At 38.6% G+C, this 7,329-nt stretch overlaps 1 non-coding gene across 1 annotated transcript; it reads left to right on the top strand.

The window, feature by feature from the left end:
• The first annotated feature begins 5,803 nt into the window (after positions 1-5,803).
• Positions 5,804-5,914, top strand: TRNAL-CAA (transfer RNA leucine (anticodon CAA)). Its single transcript has 2 exons — positions 5,804-5,841; positions 5,880-5,914. It is a non-coding gene; the product is annotated as a tRNA-Leu (tRNA).
• Positions 5,915-7,329: the final 1,415 nt, after the last annotated feature.

Raw genomic sequence — 7,329 nt, 5'->3', positions numbered from 1 at the left:
AAAAAACATGATTCACCAATGCTTTTGCCGTAGACAAAGCATCATCTTTCCTGACAGGCAACAGTTCTACCCACTTAGAAAATACATCTACCACGACTAATGCATACCTGAGACCTTGTTTACCTGAAGGTAGGGGACCTATGTAGTCAATCTGCAATGTAGACCACGGACCGTCTGCAGGTGCAATTCTTAGAAGTGGTGGCTTTTGTCCTTTAGGCCTGGGGTTTACTTGAGCACAAATGAGACATGACTGAACAACATTTTGTACAGAGTCTTCCATTTTGTCCCAATAAAACTTCTCTTTGAGAATTTCCAGCAACTTTTGCTGACCCACATGACCTAAACTTTCATGATTATAGCGGGTGAATTCCGTCTGCAAGTGTTTAGGCACAACTGGAAGTAAATTACCTTGCATTTCATAACAAATCACTCCATTTTCACAAACAAAAGGAGGTGTTATTTTATTCTTACATTCCACAATGAACGGATCTTTCATCTGTTCATCACTAAATGAAGGTAAATTTGCTTCCTTACTCTTTACTGGTAGTACTTCCAATGGTTCTAGTTCCATCACTCTCTCTCCTATCAAAGCTGCTTCCTTGGCTAGAGAATCTGCTTTCTCATTTCCCAAAGCTAAATCACTAGTTCCTCTGCTATGGCCAGGTACTTTGACAATAGCATATCGGTTAGGATTTTTAGAAGCTAGCTCAAAGATAGTCTGCAATGTATCAACATGACTTAAGATTTTGTTAGATGAATCCACAAAACCTCGTTTTTTCCACACAGGTAAGTAGTCTGTTAGTGAACGTACAACATATGAACTATCACTATAGATTACCAAAGGATCATTATTTTCTTTCTCATTAATTTCCAATACTGTTTTAACAGCTTCAATTTCTGCTCTCTGTGCAGAAAAATGTCCTGGTAGTCTGTGCTGAATAGCTCGGCCTTTCTTTGGAAACCAAATGGCATATCCGGTATAATATTGTCCTTTCAAACAAAATCTAGAACCATCTACAAATACTGGTTCATCAGTTTCCTCTACTTCTTTTCTAAAAAGAGATGGAAAATCCCCCTGAAATGTCTCAACACACTCATGTGATTCACCCTCATATTGCATTAGTTGAGGGAGCACATATTTAGCTTTATGATCCACTTCAATCTGTTTTGGAGATAAAGACAACAACCAATGTGCAAATCTTTGATGTGACACTCCTGGGATACTTTTTTCAAGAAGCAATTTCAAGGTGGAGTGAGGGGTCTGCAGAATTAGTTTGTTAAACCCAACAATATGTTCAGTCGCCTTGACTGCAAAGTGTACACCCACCAGATGTCTTGCACACGTTTCAAACCCTTTTTCCACAGGTGAAAGGAGTTTGGAAAAATAGCCAACTATTCTCCATTCCTTTCCCTGTAGCTGCAGTAAAACTGCCGAGACAGCCGTCTCCGAGGTATGAACTTGTAAAGCAAAAGGCTTAGATGGATACACAGTTGTCAAAGCTGGTGCTCTCTGTAAATCAAGTTTTAGTTGTTCAAACGCTTTCTGCTGCTCATCTCCCCATGGACCAAACAAATTGTCATCATCAGTACTTTTTAGTAAGTCATATAAGGGTTTAGCTTTTTCAGCAAAGCCCTCTATGAAGTCTCTAGAAAAATTTACAAGTCCCAGGAATTGTCTTAAAGCTTTGAAAGTTGTAGGTACAGGCAAAGCTGCTACTGTTGCTACTCTTTCCTGCAAAGGACGTCTCTGGCCTGGACTTATCAAAACTGCCAAGTACTGAACCTCTTGTTTCAGTAATTGGACCTTCCTTGGATTTAATTTCAATCCTGACTCGTACAACAGATCAAACAATTCTGCTAGCAAGGTGAGGTGTTCCTCTCTACTCTCTGTTGCCAACAAGATATCATCCACATACTGTAGAATACAATCTTGCCTTGAGAATTTTGATAACACTTTTGCCAATGCCTGATGAAACAGACTAGGTGACATGTGCGCCCCTTGTGGTAATCTGCAAAATACATATTGCTCATTCAGAAAGGTAAAAGCAAATTTGTATTGACAACTCCTTTATCTGAATACTGAAAAAACCATTACTGATATCGATATCGAGGTACCGAGAAAAACTTTGCCTTAGCATTCAATCGAGACATGATGTCAGGGGTATCTGCTACAATTGGTGCCACATTTGGGGTACATTTATTAAACATACGCAGATCTAGAAGCATTCTATAAGAATTATCTGGTAACTTAACTGCCCATAACGGATAGTTTGTCCCCGAATTTGATTTGCGTATGACGCCTTGTTGAAGTAGTTCTTCAATAATTTTGGACAAAGGCTCAATTGAATCTGGAGGCAAAAGGTACTGTTTCTGAGCTATGGGATCTGTTCCTTCCACTTTGACAACAACATCTTTCATCGTCCCTACCTCATTCTTAGATTGAGCCCATAACGAGGGATGTTTCTGCACAATTTCTACAAGAGTCAAGTCATTACAATCCATTTGTGGCCATACATGATTTGGGGATACCTCCTCAATTAAATTGATAACGGCCACTACACTGTAGTCACTTGGATCAATTACTACAGGCCCTTTTAGGTTATTACTTCTCCAAATCACTTGATTCCCTAAGTCAATGACCCAGCCTCGTTCTCTCATTACATCAGCCCCTAAGATATTTTCTGAGCTAGGACAATGCCAGATATCAATTTCAGTACACAAATAGCCAGGAATCTCAAACAAAACACCAGTAACTAAAGTTGGTGAAGTATTACCTTTACCACTAAAACCTACAATCGTGCAAACAGGTGAATTAGATGTTATAGGCAAAGCTTGATTAGTCACACTTAATTGAGCTCCTGTATCAATTAGGAATGTAATCTCTTTTCCCTGTAATTTTCCCTTGACATATGGTCTGCCACAGTTGTCAGTTGACACTGGAGCTACATGGGTCAACTTACAGAGTGATTGATTCTTATCTAGTCACTGAGAGGGTGTCAGACCCCCCCTGACATTCTTTCCTGTTACATTAGTAGCAGTACTATTTGTTGTCAGCTCTTGCACCTGTCTTATTAGTGGAGTGTATGGGGACATTGACTTAAACTGTTCACCAGTAGGTGGGGCTGTTGGCACCAGCCCATTCTCTTTCCCAAAATTTTGTGTTCTAGGGACAAATTTTCTATTTTTAAGAAATTGTTTACACTGCCACTTCAAATGTCCTCTTTTACCACAATGATAACAACTAACATTTGGTCTGAATATCTTTTGGTTAGTATTATCAAATCGTTCAAAATTAGTAGGATTAGTTTGTGGCTTGTGACAGTCATTCTGAGTTAATTCTAGCCGTTTGTCTGTCCATATCCCTCTCCAAGTTCTCTAATTGCTGAGCTAAAACAAAACAGTCGGGACAGCTGTTAAAGTCGTCAGTACTGTCATCAGGGTTAGATTCTGGTACAACTTTGTTAATCATGCAAATACTTTGTCTAGGCTGTAAATCCTCCACAATCAAGTCATTAAACGTTTTAAACATGCTTAGGGCATTTTGCAGTTTCTTCTTAAGTTTATCAATACAAAACAATTTCTTATCCAATTTCATATTTTCTAGCTCACATTGTTTGTACATACTAGCCCATAACTGTGCATTAGTAGGACAATTATCAAATTGAAAAGTTATTTTACTTTTGTTAGCATAAGTTTTTATAAAATCCATGACTTACCCTGTTTAGTGAACTCTCCGTGAGTGGCTGTTGTTTCACGCTGTATGGCTGTCTTGCGTCTGCCGTCAATAGCGTCTCTTAGCACTTGTGGTTCCAATAAAATCTGAAAGTCTGTATCCTCAAAAGTCCTTTTCTTAATTATCTCCCGACAGTTTGCAAAAAGTGTACAGATATATCTGCCCTTCCCCCTGAGCAAGCTGGAGGGCAAAGGTCAGGAAGAAATACGCAGGGCTGGCTCGCCAGATATGTAATAAAATATATATATAGGGCCAAATACAAACTTCAAATAATTGGAACACATATAAATGTATGTGCGTCAAAAATAGGCAGAGTCACTTAGATGCAAACAAAGGTAAAACATTTAATACGAACAAAAATAGACGAAGAATATAAAAAGTAGATAACAAAAATACGAAACAAGTCTTACAAAAACTTGGAGAGGAATTTAGTTCATGACATCTGTCCTATGCATTCCTGAGGATGGAGGGAGGGAGTGTTGGGACGTGAAGAGTCCGTGGATGGCAAGTACATCTTCTCTCGACCTCTCTTCCCATGCCTCTCCATGTCTTACAAAAGCCTAGCTTATATGTGGATTGGATAGTGATGTCAGGGTATTGGTCTTCACCTAATTGGGTAAACATGCTCACTAAGATCTTTGCACGTCGAAACCCTATTTTAGGTGGTCGCTGTACGTATATATTGTAATGCCCTTTTAGAGTTACAACTATACCACGCATTAGCAAGCTACTATCCTATCTATAGAATGCCTGTTCAGCAAATCCTTCATTCTATATTTAAGGTCAAGGAAACCCTGAAGCTTATTATTGAAACCTATTAATATATCTTAATAATCATTTATTTATGAACAATGATTACATATCTTTGACTATTGCCTATACCAATAATTATATATGGTCCATTTCTTAATTGAGGTTTATTAGAATCTTTTACACTACGTCATCACTCTTATCCTCACTGATGTTAAATAAGAACACGCAGACAAACATAGGACACAGAAACGACTAATGCATTTGAAACATCTATGTACGAAGGACTATGCGTGAGTCAGATAGGTGGTTTCATGACGTTTTCTGCTTCCATATCTAGGCTCTGTGGCGCAATGGAGAGTGCATTAGACTTCTAGCACTTGACAAGGCATTCAAAGGTTGTGGGTTCGAGTCCCACCAGAGTTGTGGTTTTTCCAGTGGTTGACTGCATTTGATGTTCTTGTTTAGTTATAAGTTGCAATATCCACAAATTGCCTCTGAAAAATTTCTGTAATACTATTGACAGATCTTAAGATGACAGATTTTAATTGAAAGATTAAATTGTATTTCCAAATATCCACAATTTGTCTGTGAGAAATTATGGTAATCTGAAACAATAGAACGATCTAACACAAGTGTGGAAAGCAGTTTAGATTAAAGTTTTGATGCGAAAATAATGCCAATATTCAAAGGTTGTGGGTTCGAGACCCACTAGAGTCATGTTTTTTTTCCAGTGGTTGACTACATTTGATGTGCTTGTTTAGTTTTAGGTTGCAATATCCACAAATTGTCTCTGAAAAATGTCTGTAATACAATTGACAGATTTTACTCTAGTGTGAAATGTGTTTCAGTAGTGGGCCCTGTGGCACATTATACAAAGGATGATCACATAGATTTCTTTGGGCAAAAAGATTAGGAAATGTACAACAGAAAATCAAGGGTGCCCTGTGACTCTTATGGAGCCACTTGGAGCCAAAGTCTTCATAACAATAGTTGGAGAAAGAATTAAAGTTTGCCTTTTTTTTTTAGTGTTTGAAACAGTACATCGCAATCAACTTTGATTTCATTAAAGGTGTTGGCAACGCACAATACGTAGAAGAACCCTGCATGCCCAGAGGGCGATAAGTTTGGTGGTCATATGGCACATCAAAAAACACATGTGAAATCTTAGCCTTCACATGCAGGATCTCAAGTCTGCTTACCCTGTGACTCTAATGAAGCCACTTTAAACCAATGCAGTGGCAAAAGGTCCCCTAAGAGCTAGTCCCTTGCCTTGAAACCATGTAAAAAAAATATCTTCTTTCGGAGCAACAGTAGCTTGTCAGGATGGCCGAGTGGTCTAAGGCACCAGATTCAAGTAATGCTATATTCTCTTTGTGAGGGTCTTCTCGTCTCCATGTGGAGGTGTGGGTTCAAATCCCACTTCTGACAGTCACCTCTTTTTGTGCTTTGAGCTTCGTTTAATTCAACAATTTTTTGAGAAAGAATCCAAGATTGAATTTAAGCGTTGAAAGAGTACATTGCAGAAGACATTGATTTCATAACATAAGACAGCAATGTACAATCTCTAGACTCAAAACACAGTAACCTGGGGATCTAAACCATCAGCAACCCCAAGACAACTCAAATCCGCAATCTTCCAATCCAAAGTCAGACACCGTACCCATTAAGCCACGAGGTCTGGACAGAAAGCGATAGTCTTATTCCGCACTTTGGAGACAAGACATACCGAAAGAGTTGAAAATAACGACCCAGGTCGGATACTTTCCAATAGCTGTCACATAGATTTCTTGGGGGAAAGAGATTAGGAAGTGTACAACAGAAAATCAAGGGTGCCTGTGACTCTTATGGAGCCGCTTTGAGCCAAAGTCTTCATAACAATAGTTGGAAAAAGAATTCATGTTTGCTGAAAGTTTTTGAAAGAGTAAATTGCAGACAACTTTGATTGAATCAAATCTTGCAACAACGCACTATCCGTAGAGGTACCGTGTAGGCCAAGATGGGGTTACATTCGGTGATCATATGGCACATTGAAAAAAAACACTTGAAATCTTAGTTTTGACATGTCTGCCTTTCAAACCAAGAGGGACTAAAGATCTTGGGTGACACATAACATGGAAAGAAACTATTGAAATCTTAGTTTCCACTTCCCTGACATTCATTGATATCGAAGAACTTTTAAGAACAACAGAACCAATCCTCCAGCAACTCCAACCACGAAGGGACTCGAACCCTCAATCTTCTGATCCGAAGTCAGATGCCTTTTCTATTAGGCCACGCAGTCTGCATGTAAAGTTTGAGAAAAAAATGTGTGGATACGTTTCTCATAGAGAAACATAACTATATTTCCTTTACTTCACATGGCACAATATGCTTTTTATGACCACTGTCCTTCCTCTGACTGATGTTAATTAAGAACACGCAGACAAACATAGGACACAGAAACGACTAATGCATTTGAAACATCTATGTACGAAGGATTATGCGTGAGTCAGATAGGTGGATTCATGACGTTTTCCGTCTACATATCTAGGCTCTGTGGTGCAATGGATAGCCCATTGGACTTCTAGCACTTGAGCAAGGCATTCAAAGGTTGTGGGTTCATGTCCCGCCAGAGTTATTATTTTTCCAGTGGTTGACTGCATTTGATGTTCTTGTTTAGTTGTAAGTTGCAATATCCACAAATTGTCTCTGAAAAATTTCTGTAATACTATTGACAGATCTTAATCTGACAGATTTTAATTGAAGCATTAAATTGTATTTCCAAATATCCACAATTTGTCTGTGAGAAATTATGGTAATCTGAAACAATAGAACTATCTAACACAAGTGTGGAAAGCAGTTTA

Source organism: Sceloporus occidentalis, unplaced genomic scaffold (genome assembly GCF_023333645.1).
Source record: "Sceloporus occidentalis isolate IW3139 unplaced genomic scaffold, rSceOcc1.0.p SCAF_102, whole genome shotgun sequence".
In the NCBI taxonomy this organism is placed as follows: Eukaryota; Metazoa; Chordata; class Lepidosauria; order Squamata; family Phrynosomatidae; genus Sceloporus; species Sceloporus occidentalis.
This window is presented reverse-complemented; position numbering and strand designations above follow the sequence as displayed.